The sequence below is a fragment of the Marmota flaviventris genome, chromosome 2 (genome assembly GCF_047511675.1).
Source record: "Marmota flaviventris isolate mMarFla1 chromosome 2, mMarFla1.hap1, whole genome shotgun sequence".
Lineage (NCBI taxonomy): Eukaryota > Metazoa > Chordata > Mammalia > Rodentia > Sciuridae > Marmota > Marmota flaviventris.
Window position 1 is genome coordinate 77,922,679 of NC_092499.1, and position 25,295 is coordinate 77,947,973.

A 25,295-nucleotide genomic window follows, 5' to 3' on the forward strand; every position below is an offset into this window, starting at 1 on the left:
AATCAGAAAACATAGAATTTTGGAAACTTCCTGAGGCATATATGATATTTATATATTATATATACATATATATAATGTTATCTATTACACATTATATATGTATTGTATATATAAATAAATATATACGTGAGTGTATATATTTATATATTTCTCACTATGGAGTCATATTGCCAACATGAAGGAAATTTGCAAATGTTAGATTTATTTCATGCTCCTTTGCCTCAAGATTACATTGGGTCCATGAATTAGTGTTTTGCTTATCTCATGGATGCATCCATTTTTAAAGTGTATGTTTCTGGAATAGACTTTTTTAAAAAATATTTTTTAGTTGTCAATGGATCTTTTTACTTATTTATATGTGGTGCTGAGAATCGAACCCTGTGCTTCACACATGCTAGGCAACTGCTCTACCACTGAGCTACGACTTAATTAAATCCCTGAAAGAAGAGCAAGGAGCCATGGAAATGCTTCCTAAAACCAGCAGGTGGCACTGTGGATACTGCAGTGGTAAAGAAACTGGGTCGTAGGAGGCAAAGATGAAAGGGAGAAAAGTGGAATAATGAGATACTATAAGTTAGTCTACAGATCTTTGGGAGGTTAATAGGGAATCTCAGAAAACTGTAAACCAGTCTCTGGATGTGAAGGCTGCCATAGATCTGCCATATAAGATTGTTTTCTCTGGTTTTGTTTCTGCTGCATCAAATAATATCTACTTACACTCTATATATCACATACCCTATTGCCCAAAGATGAACATACTTGAAGGAAAGATTTTAGGGAATTTTAAAAATTAACATTTACTCGTATTTTAAAACCACAGTATATAAAATAGAAATTCAAGTCTAGTGTATATGTATATAAAGTTATATTTCATGTTTATAGAATATTACCCTACTAGGGAAACAGGTTAATTCTATTTATTTAATTATATTAAGAGATAGTAAGGACATTTTCCTTAGCCTCTGCATTCTGAGTCATTTATGGCTATAGAAAGAGATTTCTGCAAATCCGTTTTTAGAAGACACTTTTTGTGTGGGTGAATTTGTGCTCCTTTGAATGTTCTAGTATGCAATCAAATTGAATACAGAGATGGCAACAATTATTGACTTCCAAGTGAAATCTTCCTAAGATAGCAGGAATTTCCCAAACTTCTAGGGCTCTCTTGTGAGGGATGGCACTTGTCATTTTCTCCCTCAAGACATTAGAGGCAAACTTCTTTTGTAGCTTACAGCAGAGGCAAAGGGAAGTCCTGAGGAGGAAATGTAACTGCTTACAATAATTGTTTCCTAAGCAGAGGCATCTTGGCAACAATAGTTTTTTTATCATAAATATAGAGGTTTCTCCCTGATGAATGTCTACTTTCAGGTGTAGATACATGGATTACTTTTTTACTCTGTCTGCAGAGGTAGAAAGCAAATGTGTCCCTGGGGTGGTTGAGCCCGTCTCTTCAGGGCAAGAGCTGAAGGGTTGTGTGGATGAGTGCTCCGGAAGTCAGTAATGGACCACACTCTACTGCAGGGCAGGGATCTAGGAATGGAGTTGGACTGAGTGACAACAAAGCTAGATTTAGGACAAGGTGGTAGAAATCAGGATCTGAAAGTGGCCAGTTTTAGTGGTCTCAGTCTCCCACAGGAGTCCAGCTGCTTATGAGTTCCTGTCAGCCCCATCTGGTGGGAGCTGAGGTAGGTTGCTAGCTGCGGTGCTGAGGGAGGGGCGTGTTGAGTGGTCTCTCCATGTGACTGGAAAGTTTGACCAACTGAGGGGACCTCGGAATGGAAACCAGTTTACTATATATTCAGAACCAGGATATTTCTGATTCACCAGGGCAGGCTCCTCTCTTATTTCTTGGAACAGATCCCTCTCTTCTGAGCCTGCAGCCTGGGCAGTGCTTGAGCGGCAAAGAGGAGCATAAGTTTCCTGTCACTTCCTCTTTGGCAGGTTGTGTCTGCAGACACTGGCTCCCATACCCCATAATTACTTTTTCACATTTTTTAATATAGTAACACATGGTTGGGCTTGTGGTGGGGGAACCAAGTGATGCCTCCAGGCCATGAACACTATAAATAACTTCAGGGATCGTTTTATATGGTTAGGGAAGGAAGCAGCTTCTTTCTTAAGAAACAGCTCCAAGCAAAGAAGCAGGATTTAGGAACAAATAACTTCTATTTTTTGAGCGCCCTTTTGCCTTTTCTGTTTCTCAATAGATCAGAAATCTTATTGGTATTAATTTGTTTTCTCACCAACCTGTCTTACATGGACTTTTTTTCTTAGAGTGGCTGTTGAAGCCATCTTTTCACATAAAGAAAACTATTGAAACTATCTTTCACATAGAGAAAAGTGCATATATTTTGTTTATAAATGTAAAATTTTAAGCTCTCCCCTCTATTCTCCAGGGTTAGCTTCTGACCGTGAACTACCTAATAGACAAGCACCCAGGTACAGATGTATGTGTTGATTGAAGTCCCATATTGTTGGAAGACACCTCAGTAAGTAACCTAAAAAGAATTCCTTATGCCACTGGCAAAAAATTTTAAACCATCTCAGGCAGCCTAATCTCAGAGCTTCCTGGGAAAAGAAATTTAGGACATTTCTTGTAGAGCTAAGTATTTATCAGGCTTCACTTTCAAGTTCTTTCTATTGCCTAACTTTCTAAAGTGTTTTGCATTTTTTGCTGCTTGTTTATTCAGTGGAGGTTGACAACAACTGATTACAATTACCTTTCCGTAATTACCCTTTATATGCATATAATTTGATAATTTACACCAAGTAAGGTGTTCTTTTCTATTGAGTAGCAATCTAATAGGAAAGTACATACAGCTAAAATATTCCAAAAACACTTTCTATGTTTCATGCAAGTCTTAACTCACATTTGTGCAAGTTTGATTATCATAATTCTTTTCCGAAGCAGAGCAGGTAGTTTGGATAATCTTTGTATATGTATTACATATTTTTATAGTATATTACATTAGAGGAAAACAAAGATACAGGATCAATGAAGGATATATAGCAATGTACACAATTATCGTAGACATTAAAATGCTTTGTTTCTCCCTTTGCAAAACTAATTCACTTAAAGAAAACTATCTACGGTGAATGGGGTTCATTTTACCCCTAGAAGCTTGCTCAATCATTGTAGGACTAAGAACAAAAATTGGAGTGAGAGGCACATCTTTGGGGCTCAGTAACGGGCAGCTGGTACACATGCCTAGGGGAAAGCATAAGGAAAACCAAAATCCAGAGTCTGTTGATCTGGGCCAATATTTACCAAACTCACAGTGTATCTGGTATTATGCTCCAGGATTCCAGTCTAATTAGCAAAGATAGAAATTTCTCCCTTTTTCAAAAGGAAACTTTATTTTACTTCTTTCCTGATCGTGTGCTCTTATAGATGATGCTGGTTCCTTTTTCCAAGGGCTTGACCTATAAGGCCAATGTGTATACCTAATGCTTTGGAGTTTGCACGATTGATGAGTCACAAGGAGACTGCAATTGAATTGTTATTTTCAATAAATGATGCCATTTGATAATTTTAAAGACTTTTCTAGTTTTGAGAATCTGATGAGGCACATGTTTTGATGTGATACACGGACAGCCACAGTATCTGTCAAAAGGAACTATGACAGATTAAATATCAGAGTGCTGTTCTCTCATGATGTAGCAGTACTCACAAAGGAAAAGGCTCGGATTGTTTCCTGGGCCCCTGAACTCCTGCATAAGGCCCTGTTGGATTAAGTTAGCTGGCACCAGAACGGCAAGTTCTTGTTAACCATACATGCCCAAAGGCCTGAACACAAACAATCCCATTATAAAATCAGCCCTTTACAAACAATATTTTCAGAAAATACTTGTACCTGTTTTTCTGCCATGCTACATTTTTTGAGATGATTACATGCTTATGCTAGAGAATGGCATCTCGCCAAAGCCAGCGGTCTGCCTGCTGAAGTTTCAATAGTGCTCATTATGAAGGAGAAGAAGTTTCTATTCCTACCCCTGGAAGGAAAAAGCCACTCACAGATAAAGTGTATGATATGATTACCATTGCTTTAGATAACCACAAGTATTACTTCCGACATGATAAGGGATTGTTTTCTGTCTCCATCATACAGAGCTTGGCTTAGCCTTTTTAAGAAGAAGTGGTGGCATTTGTGAAGGCCACTTGATCAGTTTGGAACTTGTGGGAGCATGAGGTTGCCATGCAGATAAAAATCAACACTGGTTTCAGCTACCACGGCAATTGCAGTGAGAGTGGGGAGGGGGGTTTAGGAGGAGGGTTGGAAATGGGAGCAAAAGGCCCTAGTGACTCTGGCAGAGTTATTTAGAGGCCTTGTGACTAAAACCAGGCATATCAGAATCTGTTAGATGAGTTCCTTTTCTTGTGCTAACCTCTTTAGGGCTAAGCTCATTGAGAGCTAGAATGCTTTCAGTTCCTCAGAAGGATGTATTACTGAGACAGATTTACTTTTAAATAGTCACACAGGAGTGTTAGCCATCAATACCTAATTTTCTGGAGGGGATACGAACAAGAAAATTATGGGACTGATGAGAATTTAATGAGATAGGTTGTAGAAAGGAAATTAAGGGTCCATTCCTGACAACTGGAGTGCTATGCAGGTGCAAATATTGCTGTTTTAATCTTTCAGTAGCCTTTGTGGGGAAAACCAGGCTAAAGGATAACACTGTAAGGCGAGGGGCTTTGTAATTATCAAAAATAAGAAATGGTAGTAACTCCTTCCTGATTCTTTGACAAGCTGTTAATGGTTGAATTGTTGACTCCCACATGAACCCCAGAGAGGGTAAATCAGAATAGGATCTAAGGATTTAAAGTAAGTTCAAAGACTAGGATAGTGTTTGCGTGTTATACGTGCAAGTATGTATGTTTATATATATGTGTTCAAAAAGAAAAACTTCAATTCATCATTATAACTTAGTTATTCCTAAGAAGCATATGAGCTCAAAAGATGCCAAATGTGTAGAAACAGTCACTTCAAAATGGGTATTTTGATACTTTTTTTTGTACCTTATGCTGGTAAACATCAGAGACCAGTATAAGAAAAAAAGAAGAGATTCAATTTTTCTAACTTTTTCTAATTTTTCCTATTCCTATGTTGCTGATGCTCACACCTTGCAATAACATTTTTATGACTTCCTGGTATAACTGTTACTGAAGAGGAGAAGGGTGATGGGAATCTTGGGCCATAAGAACACTTGTCCTGACTCAGTTTTAAGTCTCACAATGTCACTCAAAGTTGTCATTCTACAAGAAAAGAGTACACATCTGTGTTTTGAATAGTAGTGGAGAATAAGCTATCCATTCTTTTAAACTTGCTATCTTCAATTTTCTTTCCTTCATGAGATGTAATAACTTTGGGAACTTCCCTCTTTGCTAAGTAGGGATGTGATTACCCAACTGAGTGCTTGGGATGATCCAGATAGAAATACTCTTCAAGAGCCAGGTATTCAAGTGATTTTTTTTTCTTCAGCCTTTTAAAAATTAAAATATAAATAAGCTCCAAATGAGCTTTATTTATGTTTACCTTACAGACCTTGGTGTAGGAAATTGCCAGTGGAGGACATGCAGCTCAGAAGTTTTGGGGTAAAAAGATCAGTAGCAGTCTCCAGCCAGGGACTTGGCCAGTAAAGTTGCTAGGTACCTTTTCCAGTGTCCTTCTGTATTTGATGCTTAAACCTAAAACCTGTATTCATAGATAGGTTTTATTAAAGATAGGCTCACTCCGCATCCTGTCTGCCTATCACAGTCTATTTCTTGAGGGTTTTATCAGAGATACTCTAACCTTAGGGAATTGGGCTATTAGAAGCCCGTAGGCCATGTGGCTGCCCACATCCATGAAGAACTAACTGTGTGAAGCCCTGGTGGAATTAGTTTTTCTTGACACCTCTCAAGTTCTTCATAACTTCTAATTTTTTTTAAAGGGGTCAGGCTAGACATAATTCTTGTCACTTTCCATTCTTTCTGTTCAACTTCCTAGAGTTTTTCCAGCTAGAGATAGAGACTCCTTATCTCTCTTGGGAGTGGATTCAAGAACTGTGTCAGGGTTAAGGGGAACTTGCTGTTGTTAGGATTGCTGCTTTCTTTTCAAAGTACTATGGGTCACATGATGCCTTTTAGGCCCAGATGGGGAGATGATGTGGATAAAAGTATTTAGAAAGAGATCAAAAACTGGGCTGCACTTCTAAATGGCTTGCCTTTTACAAAAAGCACATTAGCCTCTCACCCAGATGTGGTTGTGGGTAACTGTCAATACGGCACACAGGTGGCACGGTTATCTTGCCATTTACTGCCTGATGCCTCAGTGACTGCTGCCAACCCTTTAGAAATGGGAAATGACTAATGATGTGGTGGAAATTATGAACCAGGATTAATAAAACTTGAAAAGGAACAGTCTTCAGTGTTTGATCCTCCTCAGAGGAAGTTAAGTCTGAATCCTAGAATCTTTTCCCTGAGGTGTTCATCTGATTTCTTCTGATTCTGTGACTGAAGTGGGGGTCTTGGCGAGAGCTAGGAACAGTGAGCCACATGGTGCAGGAAGCACAGTGCTGGTCGCATCCCTAAAGGTCTAGACATATGTACCGTTCTGTAGTCCATCTGTGAAGAGTCCAGGTCAAGGACCAAGGTGCAGAGGAAAGGTTTAATTTTTAAAGCTTGAAGTTTTATGCATACCCAAGAAGAATATTCTGGAAAGATTTCCTTCATTTGCTATCAGAATGGTTTCTATGCTTTCTCATATAGGATAATTCTTAAGAGTCTGAATAGATTTCAGGAAGTTGCCATTTTTTTTTTTAATTTGGTAATAAAAATGTCTTTTTAAAGCTCCTCTGTCAAGTATTTTTTAAAACAATATTAAAGATTGTCTTGCCCTCTTCCTTCTTCCACATACATCCTCAAGCTCCTCTTTCCACTTGGGAAAATGCTATATAAGCCAAGGGAGAAATGTTCATTTTTTTGGGGGGTGGTGGTGGTGGTGGGGCCTTCATAACTGATGAAGCAGGTTAAGCAGGTGTAAGATATAGTGAAGAGAAAACCAAACTCTGAATAAGGAGACTTCACCTCTAGGCCTCTTTGATAGCATGATCTCTGGGAATCCCCCTTCCCCCAAGTTCTTTGAGCCCAAAGGTGTCACTTTTATGATGATGGGTCTTAAGTAGGTATCTGTTAAGCCCTATTCCTGAGCTCATAAAAACACACATTTGCCATACTTCCTCTGAGCCACTGTCAGTTTCCTTGTCTTAAAATATGTGGCCTGTCCCTGAACCCACTCTGGCTGCTCCTGATGAGTGGCATCATGGACAGGGGTAAGAGTAGGGGTAGAACCCGACCAGTTCTGCAGCAGTGTAGTAACACTTGGGTGATTCCTGTAGTGGTAAGTCTTAACAGTGCTGTAAGTCAGCTGGCTACGAAAGGACACAGAGAGTATTTCTAAGATCTCTGAAGTCAAAGTAGCTCTTAAAATTTTTTTGTTAAGACTCCCTGGACCATAAAAGAATTAAACTAACTTGGCCAGTTGAAAAAATTTTGGTGAATCAAGTCATCTCTCAATCTCAAGTGAGTTTAGGTTGCCAAACCATCTCTGTAACTTGGTGAACCTCTTGGTGCATGTGTAGGAAAAAATGAGTATGTGTGTGCATGCAAATGCATACATGGGCCCTTGTGCATATATGCTTGTGTGAGAACTAAGAGAGACAGTATAGAGGTTAGCTGGTTAATGCAAATGAACGAGAGAATTTGGAACTAAGAAATGAAGCTAGAAAGAGACTAAATAGCATATGATCTTACCTTATCCATTCAGTAGGTTCTTCTGACCTGCTTAAGGCTTTATGAAATCCTTAAAACAAAAACAATCGGTAACATTTATTGAGTACTTCCTGTGTTTTAGGCAATCACTTGATGAGATATTTGAATCTTTCTGTGCCTCAGTTTTCATCTATAAAATGGGAATAATCATAAACCTATCTTCCAGAGTGGTTGTGAGGATCAAATGAGTAAAAGACTTACGGTGTTAACAAACATTAACTGAGCAGAATTAGGGAAAGACCCAGACAGAGCCTGGTGCACTGTATGTGTTCAATAAGTGTTAGCTATTATAATCATCCCCATTTTATGTGCAGAAAGGTAGACGCACTAGGGGTCAGGTTATCAGTCCTGAATGCCAAGCTGGAAGGAGTTGAGCTCAGCAGCTTGACTCTGGAGTCTGAACCCTGCTCCAGTCCATACTGGACTGTCATCAGGGTTATTGCCCCTTATTCCTGGGCCTTGTCAAGTTAATGCTGTCTCAATCTTCTAGGACTTGAGGCAAATAAGTTCCCTCAGGACCCAGTCCTGTAGAGTCTTTCCTTCAATCCACAGCTATCTCAAGGCATTTTTTTTTTCCTGATGCCACCCTATAGCCACAATGTTCTGTGGCAGTTTTCTCTCTCCAGAGCCTTAGGCCAGGTCAAAGAAAAAGACTGTATGTTTAAAATAAGATCCTTAAGCTTCTTTTGGCTCTTGCTTCCAACTTCTTGTTCCTGTCAATCGGCTTTGTGCAATAATGAAAACATTATTTTAAGCAGGATTTAATGGATATATAGCAGTTAAAGAGTGTATTTTCCTCTTGCCTTTTATCTTAGTTATTCCATTACCAAATAAGAAGGTTTAAAAAAGCCATAGCAGAACAGAAGTTGGGAGCCTGAATATTAGTGAAAAATACAGTATCTCCTTTAGTGAATACTTTGGTGTGCTTTCCAGTAACTGAGTCTTTACATGAGAAAGGTGAATGGACCTGTAAGAGTATCCTCAAATTGAAGATCCTTGCCCTGGCTCTTGGGAACCCTAACCATCACACTAGGGCTTCCTAACTTGGTCAAGACTCCGAGAGATGGAAAGAGAGCTGCTCTCTGAGCATCTTTCTACTGTGCTGTACTGGGCCTGCTGTAGAGGAGGATTGGGCCTTGCATGGCTGTGCATAAGGGGAAGCCCAGACCGCCTGCAGAGCTGAGGCAGGACTATCACCAAGTGCGGAGGAAGGGGAAGTGCTGGACAGAGGAAATCACACTGGATGTTCAATCTCCCTTTCTCCCTCTCCTCTTCTCTTCAGGAAGCCCTGAGAAATTTTTTCTCAGATGAAATAGGGTTAAATGAGCTCTGAAGGCAGCTCTGAAGGGGAAGGATGAACAGGATGGAAGAGGGACCTCAGTCGTGTGGAGTTGTTGCCAGACAGTCACACCTTGGCCTTACCCCACTGCTTGACATGTGTGCAGGGATCACAGGTCTCCTTCAGGCCCCTGTAGCAGGGCTGCCTCCAGTTCTCTGGTGCCAAGAGCTCTGATTTCCTCACTAGCCAACAATCCAGCTATGGGTACCGCTGGCCCCAACTGCTGAAACTTCTGCCCAGTTCCGTCTCTGCACTCGGTGCCTGTCTCTCCTGCTCTTGGCTCTGGCATCCTGCTCCACCACTCGGCTGGCGGGCCAGCCACCAGTTCCGCGGGACTCAACGGGCAACGGCCCTTACACGCTGCTTTGCACAGGGGTTCTTTCTTCCTTTTTGCATTGTTGTCTTCAGGCTGGCACTTGGAGGAGCCCAACAATCACACAGACAAACAAAGATCTTTTAAGAGAACAGTCCTCATTTGTTTCCCTGTTGGCATTTTTGGAGATTTAGCAGGATAATCTTGGATGTACGTCAGCAAGCATGAGCAGGAATCATCTTAATCCTTAATAAGGCATACAAATGAAAGGGGACCACGTGAAAAGTGTACAAAGAATTTCTCTTTCTCCTTTCTTCCCCTGAGTTCCCCCTGTAGGGGCTGGGTAATTTCCTCTTGAGGGAGGAGAAGTTTCCTTTTGGTTCAGTTACCTGCTGCAGAGATGGGACTCCCAAGGCCCAATCCTCCTCTACAGCAGGCCCAGTACAGCACAGTAGAAAGATGCTCAGAGAGCAGCTCTCTTTCCATCTCTCAGAGTCTTGACTAAGTTAGGAAGCCCTAGTGTGATGGTTAGGGTTCCCAAGAGCCAGGGCAAGGATCTTCAATTTGAGGACACTCTTACACTCTTTAGGGCTGTTCTGGCTAATTGTATGTACTTGTTATTATTTTTTAAACAATATCTTTATTTTATTTATTTATTTTTATGTGGTGATGAGGTGTTGAGGATTGAACCCAGTTCCTCACTCGTGCTCAGCAAGTACTCTACCGCTGAGCTACACTCATTATTCCTAAAGAGAACTTCCTGCCAACCCTCTGTCACATGTAAGTCTCTTGAGGTCTAGCAGGGACAGACAGCTTACTTAGATTCTTCCAGCCTTTTTTTAAAAGTTTTGAGTTGGCCTCAAATAAGCAACTTCTGGATTCTTTTTATTTTTTAAAATTTGTTTTTTAAAGTTTTTTTTTTTAATTAGTTGCAGATGGACACAATACCTTTATTTATTTATTCATTTTTCATCTGGTGTTGAGGATCGAATCCAGTGCTTCCCACATGCTGGGCAAACGCTCTACCACTGAGCCACACAATCCCTGCCCCAACTTCTGGATTCTTGATCCCATTTGGTTTTGTAAAGGCAAATGAACTCCCAAAGTAGAAGATACCTCTGCATCTTTCTGTCCCAAGGAGAAAATAGTATGGATATTCAAGAGCCTCTCCTTTAGCATCACCATTTTGTCAGACCTGTCAGGGGAGAGATAGGGGTGAGAGTGGATGGGGGAGAATTAGCTATGACCTCCTGCACCCACAGAGTGCTGTGTCATGGTGTGCATGATTTAGCAGGTACCTCTTGAGGAGCTTGAGGAAGTTAGTTAAGAGAGGAAGGGAATGTGGGGAACCAATATTTTTCTCTCAATTATGCAAGAGTTGTTGGGAGTCTTTTCTTCTCTTGTTGTTATGGTTCTACTCAATTTTCCTAGTTTTCTTTAGATGGGAATTTTTTTATCTAATTTGCACTTTCTCTCCATACTTAGTCAATGATTTGTTTATTGAATAAAAATAAAACTTTTTAAACATAATTTTCCTTTGATTGGTTATCCTTTGAAGATTAGCTTTTTTCTTTCTACAAAGAATTAAATGAACATTACATCTGAGCATTGTCATGATTAGCAAAAATCTATAATTAACTTTTAATCCTTAGGTCTGAAATAACCATAGGTTTCATTATGAATTCTGTGGACCCCTAACGTATGTACTCTCTCAGATGGCAAATTTATAGTATTTGCTATTGCTGAAGACCCTAAAGATAGATTTCTGACTTATAATTCTCTCTTTCCATTATTGTTGAGTAGAAAGAGAAAAACTCTACAAACTATAACTCCTTTCTTTTTTTATTTTCCTCCACCTCTACTCTCAATAGACTCTACTCCCATTAGTACTCCTACTAATGTTAGTTGAAAAAAGTGAATGCCCTCCCAGATTTCTTTCCAAATCATAATTTAATTACCAGTTATATTTTGGTATTTAGTAAACTTTGGTTACCCACAATTGGTTGGCCCTTTTCTAAGAGAGGGATTCCCCCTCCCAAAGGGATGTCTTTTTCCATTTGGTATTAACAAAGCCAAAAAACAAAATTAAAATTGAGCACCAACAGCACAATTTTATTCACTGTCCAAAGAATAGAGATGTGGGAGTCCAGCCTATAAATCAACTTCTCAACCTGTCAGAGGTGGGGAACTCATGGCTACAGGATAAAAGAAATGAAGGGGATGGAGAAGGTAATAAAAGGGAGGAATGGTCACATCATTTCTGGGAATGGGTGGAGCTTTTCTGGGTATTTGGGCACCACCTCTTTTCACCCATTTTGTGGTTCTTTCTAGTTGTTGTCATGGCAATTGTCTACTTTGTGTGTGTGTGTGTGTGTGTGTGTGTGTAGGTGTGGGGGTGCTGTTATTTAGCATGCAGATGATATTAAAATGGAATTTGGGGTCTGTTAGAGGTTGTTTAAGTGACCATCTTGAGTTTTGTCAGTTCCAACTGGTCTGGTGACAGAGGACTTTTGACTTGTAAACATTCCTTCCTTTAAGATAAGCAAGTTAGGAGTTGGGCAAGAGTTCAGGGAAGGCTGTATAATTATTAAACTATATAACACTTCGATTGTAACTTGCCAATCAACTATAATAATTTATGTGTTTTTACCTCATCTTTTGAACACTGTCAAACCAGAATCACATAGAATTCTAGAAACGGAAGGTCTAAATCATCAAGTTCTAGGATGTCTAATATTTCAGTTCACTGACTCTAATTTACTGGTCAAGACTGGCTGTTTAGAGTGCTGTCTTGACAGTAACTCTAACACCAGGTCTGGGCTTACTAGTAAGGACTACCATGATCAATTTGCAACCTCTGCAAGGAGTGTGGGAAGAAAGAGCCACACAACTAGTGATATTTACCTGATATTTTCAGTTCTAATTAAATCTTTTCATTTTGTAGTAGAAGAAACTAACATGTGAAGCAATAAAATGACTTTCCCAAAGCCATACCTTAAGTTAATTACAAACCAAGGTCTTGAGCCCACTGCAGTGGAAGCTTTCAGCAAACAGAGGAGTAACTTCTACCCTTTTCTTCTCTCATTTCTCATCTACCTATAAGGGAAGTAAAATAATAAAACTGATATTAAGTTGTAAGGATGAATAGCACAGTGAATGAGACATTAGCGGACGAGAATTTTAGAAATAAAGAAAACAGGAAGAACATATGTGGTATGATAAAGAATGTATCTGGTCTTTACCCCAGTTCCTGGCATAGAGTTTTAAAAACCCTTGGAATTTCCTGAGTGATAGGAGTGATTTGTTATGCTAATGAAGTAGGATAGGAGCTGGTTATCAGAAAGACCAAGCAAGAATTAGAAGGTTGGAACTTGGGGCCAGCTTAACCTGCAGGGGTGGAAGAAGAGCTGGATATTGAGAGCCACGTCCAATGAGTTAATCCATCATACTTATGTAACAAAACTCTGATAAAACCTCTGGATACTGATGTTTGGAGGAACTTCTGGTTGTTTAACACAATGATATCCTGAGAGAGAAAGAAAAAAAAAAAGGAAGAGAGAGCGGGCATGAGTAAGTATATGTGTATTAAACAAAGCAAACAAACCAAGAACAAGGAACTTGGCAGAAGGATCAGAGTAGGAACAAAATAAACTTCAAAAACAAACACACAAAAACCCTCATCCCACATTTTAATACTCCACCCTTGTTGCGGGAAACTTGGTCCGTGTCCCTGATGCCGATCCAAAAATGAGGACATGATTTTGAGAAAAGGGAAAAAGAAGGTTTATTGCTTTGCTAGCAAAGGAGAAACACAGGGCACTCCTGTCCCAAAGGCTGTGATTCTGCCCATCCTCAGGAACAGAGGGCTTTTAGAGAGGTGATTCAGAGAAAATGAAATTAGGGGGGAACCATCTGGAAGGAGAAGGTACAGGGAAAAGAAGAACCTAGAGAAGATCAGGGAAGAGGTTAGGGAAAAGAAGATCAGGGAGGAGAAGATTGGGAAAAAGAAAAAAAATCATGCAGATTTCAAAGCTACAAGGGATATAGTCAAATCATCAAGTGAACCCCTGTTCCAACCTCTCAAAAAAGTAAAGAATAAGACTTATAGTAGGTATGTGGCCTCGAATAAGTTTTTAAATATCTCTGAGCCACAGTTTTCCTTCAAATATAACAAAAGCAACAATAGTCTCTTTGGGAGATTAAATAAAATAAAAATGTAAAGCACTCAGATAATGTTTATAGCGACTGCAGTTATTAACTGTTGTTAACAAACAGCTCTCAGAAATTAAAACATGAATATAAAATTGATTAAAAAAATAGTTGAGAAGATCTCTCAAAATGCAACAAAAATACAAAGAAAAAAGACCAAAGAAAGAAGAAAAGAAGAGAGCAAAGATAAAATCAGAGGCTCAATTCAGGATCTCAAGTGTAGGCTTCTACAAGGTCCAGAGAGAAAGAGAAAAACAGGAGATTCTTTAATAAGTAATAGAAGATTTTGTAGACTGGAAAGCCACACATTTGCAGGTGGAAAGAGTTCTTTTTCTTAGGAAGGTACTAGTGGAAGTACTTTAGCAAAACAAGGGAGTAACCAACAAAGAGAAACCCAAGTGAGCTTAACTCAGTAAGGGTAATGTAGGATGACAATTCCACAGGAAGCTAACAGAATATATTTGGGGGCACATATGTTCAGTACCTTTGGAACATAGGTTCCAAGATCATGGAGTGCTAGAAGATAAGATGAAATCCTAGGTTAAGGACAGGTCATAGGCACAGCTTTAAGCCAAACAAAGAAGTTTGGATTTCTTCCTAAGAATGATAGAAAGGAGGGTTTAAACAGGGTGTAGCATAATTAGGCTATATTATTTAAGAAAGCTAGATTAATCTAGTAGCAGAGTGAAGGCTAGATTAAACGGAGGCTGGCTACTTGCTGGAAAAAGGGTTGGGAGTTGTTGCAATAGCCTTAAGAGGATAGTAGTCATCTCTGGCTATAGTAGTGGTGGTGGAGATGCTTAGGTTGCATTTGGTGAACACTTAGAAGCAGGTGGGGAATGAAGAAAGGAAAGAGGGGCCAAAGCTAACTCTAGGGTTTCTAGTATGGGACCTTGGGTTGATATCTTTTTTTGTAATAGATAAATAGAAAAGGAAGTGCTTATTATTTGCAGGGGGGATAATGAGTTCTGTTGTGGACATTGTTATGGAGTGAATTATGTAACCCCAAGATTATATATTGAAGTGTTAACTCCTGTTACTTCAGAATGTGAACACATGCAGAGATAGGGCCTTTAAAGATGTGTTTCAGTTAAAGTAAAGCTGTTAGGGTGGGACTATAATCCACTAGGACTTATAAGAAGAGGAAGAGCAACGTGGGAGACATGCGTACACAGTGTAAAGGCCCTGTGAGAACACAGTGAGAAGGCTTGGTCACCTGTAAGTCAAGGAGAGAGGCCTCAGGAGAAACCAACCTTGCTGAAACCTTGATCTTGAACTTCCAGCCTCCTGAACTGTGAGAAATAATCTCTGCTATAAATTTAAGCTATCAAGGCTGTGGTATTCTATTATGGCAACCCTAGTCGACTAATACAGATATGCTGAGCCTGGAATGCTTTGAAATACCCTGGCAGAGTTGTACAGGCTGTTGGAAATGGGGACCTGGGATTGGGAAAAAAAATCTGGGTCAGAGACTGACATTTGAAAAATCATCAGCAGATGCTGCAACTTCCTTGCATTGGTTGGAAGGAAAATATAAAATTGAGATTTTAGTGATTTCATGGGCCATTCTTCAGGCCTTGGAGACCGTCAAGATGCATTATACAAATAGATCATCCATCCCATGGCAGGCGTTGAGCCTCCTCTCTGCCCTGCCTTTTCTTTTCAGTTCTCTCCTTTCAGTTACCATATCCACTCCTAGGTTAGTCAGGCATGGGATGTATCAGTAAATCTGCAATTGAAGCAGATACCCAACCAAAGAATAAAGTATAGCTTTCACTTTCTACAGGGAGCACCAACGTTGCATTGATTCTCAGAAACCCTCTCATTTTCCTTCAGGATCAGAGGGGAGAAGTAACTTTGAGGGAAAGGAGAGAATTAACTCACCCTGAGCACTGCCCTCTCCACAATCTGACCCTCTCCCCTCTTTTTTCATTTTTAGTTTATTTTTGTCTGTAGACTGTGAATGGAGGGAGGAAGAATTTGGGGTTTCACTTCCCCCTATATCTCCTAAATAAACTCTAAGGGAATGTACCTGGCCCTGTTATGGGCAGCTTTCTTTAGTTTGTGGGTTTTTGAGGGGTGCATCTGAAGGCTTTAATGACAATTCCAGGTCAAAAGGAAATGTTCCATGCAACATACCCAAATATCAGCGGGATGCCCTTCAGAAGGTTCATGGGAGAGATGAATTTCACATTAAAGTTTATTGATCTTTCTGGTTCATATATCATGCAAAAGTTCCTGGGAAAGTAGCAGTTTAATCAGGATTCCTCATTTTTCACAAACTGGGACCAGAATATGAGAACAGCGATGATAACACAAAATAGCAATATTGCTGGGACTCATATTTTAAATTTCTAAAGTGCATTTGAGTGTATGCTCTCATTGGATCCTCTCATATCAAGTTTGTGATTAAAGCAGGGAAAGGTGTTGTTTTAAATTTCAACAGAGACAAAAATCACAGTTCAGGCAGGTGGAGTGACTTGTCTGAAGTCTTGGAGCTAATATGAACTACAGTAAGGATCAGAAGCCATTTCTTCTGACTCCTACCTAGTTTAGTATTCTTTCCACACTCAAAATTGCTATTCAAAGGCAATCTCCATCAAAGACCTGGTTTTTCTTTAGGCAATGTCTTCAGTTATTAGCCATAGTAGTAAAAATCCTTTATGGTAATGTGTTTTCACTAATAGGATTAACCTGTGCTAACCAGTGGCCATCTTCCACTTGGCCTTTTAAATTCACTTACTACCATTTTGTATCCTGGATTGGGTCATGAGAAAGTGATTCTTATGGACCGATTCAGTGAATTCTCTTGTCCTCTGGCTTGTGCCTGAGTTCCTTCAAATAGGAGAAGGAGATCAGAGGATGCAAGCAAAAGTGTTTTTTTGGTATTTATTCTAGCCCCTTTTGAAGTGAGGGAGGTCTACTTGCTGGACCAATATAATGAGTGTTGATGTTAGACATACTGCTTCTGGGACCAAGTAGTGATCCTTATCCTAAATCTCACCTCATATAAAGATTGGATGTTGATGTTCAGAGCAACCTCAGAAGCCATGAGTCAAAGGTGGAAGAGCCTATCCCATCTGGATCCCTGAAGGAGTACATAGAGTATAAACCGTATTCCCCATGTACTGTATAACCATCATCCCCTACTCTACCAGTTAGATCTTACAGAAGTGAGAGATGACCTTTTGAAATAGCAACTAAGATATGGGAGGTAGTGTTTAGTAGATAGCATTATCCTAACTACTACACTGAATCTGGTTGGTTTGGAGTAAGTTTCATCTATAATTCTTTCAAAAAATCACAACTATTAAAACACCGAAATTCATAGCTCGTATAATAATGGGGCTCCACATCAATAGCTTTCAAAGTTTTTTGATTGTAGATTCATGACCTACTAACAGGTTGTGAATGACAGTTTTAAAACATTCCTCTATCTGCATTTCCTATCCACTAATATAGGTAATAGACCTGTCCACTGTCGACTCAAGGGCAATAACTATGAAAATTGTTAGTATAATTTTCATCTTAATTTGATAAACTCTTGGTTGAAAGTTGTCTTCAGACTCCACTGAACAGATTGATTATGCCATTTAGTTTGTCTTCTCTGCTTTTTATAACATTTGTACCTTTCTTAGAGGGCTATTGGGACTGGAATATTCATATTAACTAAAGACTTGTGAGAAATGGATCCATATGTCATTTTTCTTGCTTTGCTAGTTTTATTTTAAAGGCCATGATATGGAGTACATTTTTAAAAAAAATATTTTTTAGTTGTTGATGGACCTTTATTTTATTTTTTATATGTGGTGCTGAGAATTGAACCCAGTGCCTCACATATGCTAGGCAAGCGCTCTTCCACTGAGCTTTTACAACTCCAGCCCCTGGAGTTTTTGACATTAAAATTACCTATGCAAGGCTGGGCATATAACTCAGTGGTAGTGTGATTTTCTAGCATGTGCAAGGCCCTAGGGGTCTCTCTCTCTCTCTCTCTCTCTCTCTCATACACACACACACACACACACACACACATACACACACACACACAGAAAGAAAGAAAAAAGGGAAGAAAGAAAGTACCTGTACCATTTTAGCTATAACTCCTGATCTTAACAAGTTAAAATATTTAAAGAACTCAGTTGAGATCTTGGCATGCAGTAAGTACTTGTTATATGTATACGCACATCTATTTCTATGTGGCTATTCATCCATCCATTCATCTATACTTTGAATCTGGGTCACATTCTGTTCTATCCCATGGGATTGCTGATTGTCAGTGAAGAATTCTATCCAAGCTCCACAAGTGCACAGTGGTTAGTAGATGAAATATGGGATCTTATGTATTTGAGTTATTTCTCAGTCAACCCCACCCCCCTCTATTAATGTATGGTTGTAGAAAAAATTACCATTAACTAGCAGTTTCAAGTAATACCCATTATTATTTCATAGTTCCTACAGACCAGAAGTCTGGGTATGACTTAGCTGGGTTCTCTGCACTGGGTCTCACAAGGCTGAAATCAAGATGTCAGCCAGGCTGTATTCTTAACCTGGACATATGATTGGGAAACAGTGTGCTTCCAAGTTCATTCAGTTTTCTTGCTGTATTGTCCTCAGAGCTGAATCATTGAGATCCTTGTTCTCTTGCTGGATGTTGGCCAAAGTCCATTCTGAGCAACTAAAGGCTTTCCTCAGGTTCTTGCCATAAGGCCTAATCAGAAATCATCTCACAACATGGTAGGTTAAAGAAAAAGTATTTCCTGCTTGGTCACTTGACCTTTTAAAGGATTCACCTGATTAGGTCAGGTGAACCCTGGATAATCTCCTTTTATTGACTGAAAGTCAACTGACTGTGGAGCTTAACTACATCTGTAAAAACCCCTTCATCTTTGCTGTATAATTGTGGGAGTGATATCCCATGACTTTTGGTCCGAAACAAGCCACAAGTGCCACATGCACTCATGGGAGGGGTTTGTACAGGGGTGTGAGTCACTGGGGTCTTCTTAGAACTCTACTTACCATGCCCTTTCAAACTGGTTTGTATATATTCACCCCTTACCTTTGTTGACCCCTTGGGTGGCAGCTTTCATGAAGATGAATGGAATAGAGTTTGATGAATTAGAAGCTCTTTGGAAAGAGAAGTCACACAGTAATGTGATAAATATTACATAGTACCTTGCCTGAGCTAAATTCCTGAGTACAATGAGAAGATCTTGACCTTTCCTATACGTGGCCATGTAGATATTGCTGTTGATAATAATTAAGAGGAGATCTTGAGGCACAGTGTTAGAAATCAAACAATATTCATTCAGTTGAAATAAGTAATTCTCATTTTAACTAACTTTCTACTTTTGAAAACTTGTCAGATCTTTTGGAAAAAAATCCTTAATTTCAAAAGTCACCAGCCTCCAAATGTAGGCTTTGGAATTTATGCTCTAGTTTACAATGTTCCTTGATGTCTTTTTTAAGTCCCAGATCTAGTGAGAAGCCTCTTGCTGAGTACCATGAAGTGTGTGTGTTGGAGGGAGAGTAGGACTGAGTTGGAGCTTTCCTCAGCAACAACAACTATATTCTCCTTTCCTTCAAAATTTCAGGAGAGAGGACCCTGAACAGAGAGAAAGAGACATATAAAAAATTACTTCCAATAAGTGTACATTCATTAGGTTTAAACTGCCAAAGTACAACTAAAAACAACAGCAACAAACCCTCGCCCTGCTCAAAACAAGAAAAAAAGGACTTGACTTTTTTCTTTAATCCTGCCTCTAGGTATTTCTTTATACAAGAACTTCTGGGGTTTTATATTCCGAGATTGCCTCCAGATGGTCTGAAGTGTTCTCTCTCAGCCATTTCCTAGTGCATTTCTTTTCTTACCTGTGGAGAGGTACCACAGAGATCAATGCCAGAAGGCATTATAGAAAACATTGACCCAGAAGGCACACTCCAGGCCACTGGACGCATCTGCTTCACAAATGTCAGACTGGGGATATCACCAGATGTTGGTGTTGAAATACCATTTAGAAGACAAACATTGACTCCAGGGGCCAAGGGTCACCCAAACAAAGAGCCAGACTGGCAATGAGGCTCAAAGAAAGGGTACAAAAACCAGATTCACGTGACCAAGGGTCTTTCTGTGGTCTAGCTCACAGATCATCATTTTCCAAGTCTGTAGAAACTTCTTGCATTGCCTTCCGTGGCTTGGATTTTTGAGGAGAAAAGATAGGGAAGTAGAGAAATGATAGGGTAGGCACAAAATGAACATGCAGACATTAAAATAATTTCTTCTTCATGTGGGATTTTGGGGAATCCATGAAACACAATTTGAATATCACTACACTAGAAGATTTTGAGGATGTCTCAGGATGGATGGAGTGAGTTCATTTCTTGGTGCCGAAGAGAATGTCCAACTAGCGTGAGAATGAAAGAGGGAGTCAACCTTTGCTCCTTTTGCTCTGAGCTTAACCATATTTTTCTACCCAGTGTGGAGGCCTGAGGATTGTGACTTGGTGGGCAGGTTATGAGTTTCTCATGATGCCTTCTTCTTATTCTGCCCCAGTCGTACATTCATGCTGATGAGTTTCAGGCAATGCTTACAAGTGATGATACTATGTGATATTTATCTGGTTAGGTTCATATTAGGGATTGGAGTAGTCCAGATGAAAAAATGAAGAAAGATGTTTCTTATTTTTTCAGCTACATGCATTAAGACCTGGAGAGAGACCAGTAAGATGATGGCATGATGTTAAAGTGCTCTGACCACCACACTGGAATCAGGGGACTTTTATTCCCTAAGTCACCAAATACTTTATTATACTAGGAAAGGTGAGAAATCGAACTATCCCAGTTTCAGGATTCTATTCCATGTCTAGGCAATACCCTCCCCCAAACAATCTTTGATGTAGAGCAGATTTGTAGAGCATTATAAAAACAATTAAACATTTTTTCACAGACCTGAAAAAGAGTATGAGGTGTTAAAAATCAATAAAATTTGCATTTTTTAATTCATCTGGCACACATTGTTACTTGGCTTAGAACAAGAAGACTTGTAAGAGTGATGACAATATATAAGAATTTTTTAAAAAAATTTTCAGTAGAATGTCTTTTTGAAGGGTTTTGAACTTTCAATTTATTTATTTATTTATTTATCCATTCATTCATGTATTTAGAGAAAGCTGAAAGTTTTAACAGTTGTTTATCATTCCAGGAACATAGTGACAAAATAGAGGAGGAGCTAACACCAAAAATCTTTGAGTTTGACCGACCTCATCATAGGGAATAAATTGCAGTTGAGCTGCTCTATTCTGGGCCTTTGAACATGAGGCTGATTGGATGATCCAGTCAGCTGTAGGATGATGATGGGTGATGGAGAAGGATCAGGAGCAGTATGTCTATCACAGAGGGCACAGAGTTGGCACCCATGGCTCCATCAAGGGCAAGTCCTGCACAGTCACTTCTTCAAAACAGAGCTGCCTCTTCAAAACCAACTAAGTTCTCCTTGAAGCCCAGTACTCTGCCCATAAGTGGAAAGGAGTTCACGGTACCCATTCTCCTTGTTCTTAGTATGAAACCAAAATACCCTGAGTTTTCATGGGAAATTTCTCCCTTCCACCATCATACCTTATAGTTTGGGTGATGCTGACTCTCCTCTTCATGTTCCAGGGCTGATCACCCATAAAATTACATTCTTCTTGACAGTGACTGACTCAATGAATGGGCATGTGACTCAGAGTTCAAAAGACTCAGTTCTTTGAAATAGTTGGAAAAGAGAAACTTTCTATGAAGGGTTGTTGAGAGGATAGGAAAATAGCCTGGAGCTTCTGGCTTCTATCTTGCCACTATACTGGGGAGTCTGTCTGAGAATGGAGCCAGCAAAGAGGAAAGCTGAGTCAAAGCAGAGAGGCAGCTTCATGAAAAATTGTTTGAGCACCTGGATCCAGCCATGACTGAGGCCAGATGCCCTTAGATTTTTCCTTTAATGAGCCAATAAACTCTCCATTCATGCTTAACACAGTTTGAGTTATTTTCATTCACTTGAAACAGAGAGCCTTGAATAATACATGTCCAAGCAAGGAAGAGAAATGAAGCATCCTTTTACTCTTCCCCATGTTTTCAGACATACTAATCTATTTTGTTTTTTAAGGAAACTCTTTATTTCTCTTAACCTGTTAAGTTCCATCATCCCAGATGTGGAACACCTATAAAAACCTAAATCAAGCAACAAATATATTATGTACAGTAATCTTTGAAATAAATATTATGTTTTTACAGTTCTGTCCTTTGGAGAAAAGTAATAGGTGAATGCTTAGAGCATTTGAAAAGGATATATAAACTCTTTACATGTTATGGTTTCCAACCCGTTTTTTTTTTTTCCACCGGTGTCAGTTTCATTGAAAGATTTGCAGAATTGAAAATTTGGGTCTTAATGGGTTATTAAAGCCAAATTCAGATTCTCTGAGATTATCACTGTACAAAGGTCTTCACATTGGGAGGAGGGATTGACCTTCCTCTTGGAGATTTCTTTCTGTCTTTCCTTCCTCCCTCCCTCCCACCCTTCCTTCTTTTCTTTCTTTTTTGTTCTGGGTATTGAACCCAGGGGTGCTTAACCTCTGAGCCATATCCCCAACCCTTTAATTTTTTTGTTTTTTAATTTTGAGACAGAATCTTGTTAAGTTGCTTAAGACCTTGCTAAATTGCTGAGGCTGGTTTTGAACTTGGATTCTCTTGCGTCCACCTCCCAAGTTGCTGGGACGGCAGGCAGGCGTGTGCCACCACTCCTGGCCCCTTGGAGATTTCTTGCTCATCCTACTACTGCTGTCACACATAAAAATCTCTTCTTTCCTCATGTTAAACCCAAGTCTGTGTTCTGCAAGGATGGCAATGTGTAGAGAGTCTTCCTATTGGAGACATCCATAACCGCAGTGCCTGTTCTCCTGGTATTTGCCTTTCACTGGTATCATTAAGAAAGCATATTTCTTATAGGCTTTTGCTGAGCACATGTGGGAAATGGACTGCTTCCATGCCCTATTTCCCCTGACCTACCTCCTTATTACCAAGCATTATGATTACACAACCTCCCTTCCTTCTCTGACCATAGCAAAGCTGGGGGACCAAAGGAGCAATTGTTGCAATGACATGTACTGCAATGCTGCCCTGCTTCCTTTTCTCCTCTCTGTGTTAGGTAACCTCTCCTTTTAACTCCTTATTTGAGATTTATGTGCTCAGCTTGACCTTGAGAACACTTTAGTACTAGACCTGTCTCTGACAGTTCTAACAATGGGAGCACACCACTGGAGCTTTTTACAAAGAAGTTGCTGGGTTCTACTGACTCTTTTTGCAATCAGAATTTCTGAGGAGGGCTTAGTTATATGTACATGGAAAGGCTCAGAAGGTGGTTCTGGTGTACAGCCAGGTCGAAAACCACTGGACCAAGACCTCAGGTCTTGGGGGACTCAAAGAATCAAAAGTGTACTCAACTTTCAAGTTCATTTAGTTATATTGTAGATTGTTGGTTTTGCTCCCTATTTGTTTTAGTTATCCATTGTTGCATGAAAAACTGCCCCAAATATTTAAAGACTTAAATCAATAGGGATTTATAATTTCTCATGCATCTATTGTCTGGCTGTTCTGCTTCACAAGGTGTCCTCAGGGACACTGAAACAGCTGGAAGATCCAAAATGGCCTCATTTCCATGGCTAGCAGTTCATACTGGCCTCTGGCTGTTAGTTCAAATGGGGCTGTAAGCCAGGGTTCTCAAGTATTATCCCCAACATTGGCCTCTCCACATTGCTGCTTGAGTTTACTTATAGCATGGTGGCCGGGTTCCAAAAAGATGCATTTTATGAACATAGACTTCATTGTGAAGGGACTAATCTAGCTTTGCCAAAACTTATCACATGGACAAACCTAGAGTTAGTGGAGAGAAGATAACACAAAGGTGTGAATCCTTGAAGCTGTAGTCAAGATAGGCAACAAATCTCAGTCTGCCACATGACCTTCCTGTGTCTTCAAGTAAGTATTCTGATAGGTGCAGTGATCCAAAGATGCAATATGGAGGGGTAATGGTTTACTGCATTTCTTATTGTCTGAGATCTTTGCTATCTGTTGCATTCTGTTTTCTGGATAATGTCCTCCTTATTACACTGTGCTATGTAAAGGCTAGGTCTACCCAGAGGGAATATTACTAAATATTGTACAATTTTATTTTGATATCCTCTTCCTGCTTCTCCCTATGATATGGGAACTGAGGGGGTAGTTTCTGAACCTTTAATGCTTGAAATGAAATATCTCCGTTCATGTGGGCAAAACAATAGCTATTTTAAAATAAATATGAAAAATTTAATTATTCTACATTTTCTCAGTGTCTGTCTTTTGCTTTCTCAGACCTTTCTCTCTTCTCTCATAACATTAAAAGGATGACATAAATTCCAATATTAAAACATTATTTCTGTGTTAGTCATCTTTTTGTCTCTGTGAGTAAAATACCTGAGGAGAACAATTTAGAATAGGAAATATTTATTTTGGCCCATGGTTTCAGAGGATTCAGTCCATGGTTGGCTGGCTGCAAGGCAGAAACATCATGGCATGGCAAAGGAAAGCTGATTACCTCATGGCAGCTGGGAATTAGAAAGCCAGAATAAAGGGTCTGCGAGAAAATAAACCCTCCTAGGTCTTGTCCCCAGTGACCCTCTTCCTCTCACTAGGTCCTACCTCCTAGTAGTCTATTCAGTCATCAATGGGTCAATCCACTGATGAGGTCAGAGTCCCGATAATCCAATCATTTTCTTCAAACCCCACCTGTGAACAGATGAGACTTTTGGGGTCATTCCAGATCCAAACTGAAGTTGTTACCCATGACCATAATCAACCAGTACATGGTAAATAAATGAAAAGCTAATTTTATTTGCTAGCCCCTGAAGCCCAAATGGGTAAAGATTGTCTATTTTAGAGGACATTGGTGCTCATTATATATGGATTACCCATGTGCCATTACTGGTAAAAGAGGGATTTCTACAACTGCCATATTAATAAGTGCTGTGGTATCCAGGAACCAATGAGTGATGAACAGGACTCTGAAGTTTACTTTGAAGGGCAGAATAGAATTTCAAAATGAATTTATGTCACTGGAAGATAGAACTGCTTGGCTTGGAGGAAGTAAAGAGGCTGAGCTGATTTTTAGCAAAAGGTAGGCTGTCCCCATGGGAAGAAATCAAGTTAAACATATAGTTGGCCTTCAGTATCTACAGATTCGACCAACCATGGATAGAAAAAAACTTGAAAAAAAATGATGTCTGTACTGAACATATACAGATTTTTGCCATTTAAATAGCATTTGCATTATATTATATATTTTAAGTAATCTGGAGGTGTCTTAAAGTATTTGGGAAGATGTATGCAGATTATATGCAAATTCTGAAACTTTTTATATAAAAATCTTGAACATTTGTGGATTTTGGTATCCACAGGTGGTGGTGGGGACATCCTGGAACCAATTTTCCTCTGTTACTTAGGGATGATGTATTAGTTGTATCCTTGAAATGAGGGCAAGGAAGGACAATGAGGGCATGTTGAAAAGATAAAGAAGTCTCAAATGGAGATTAAATTTTAATGATTAGGCAATGCTGTTAACCCTA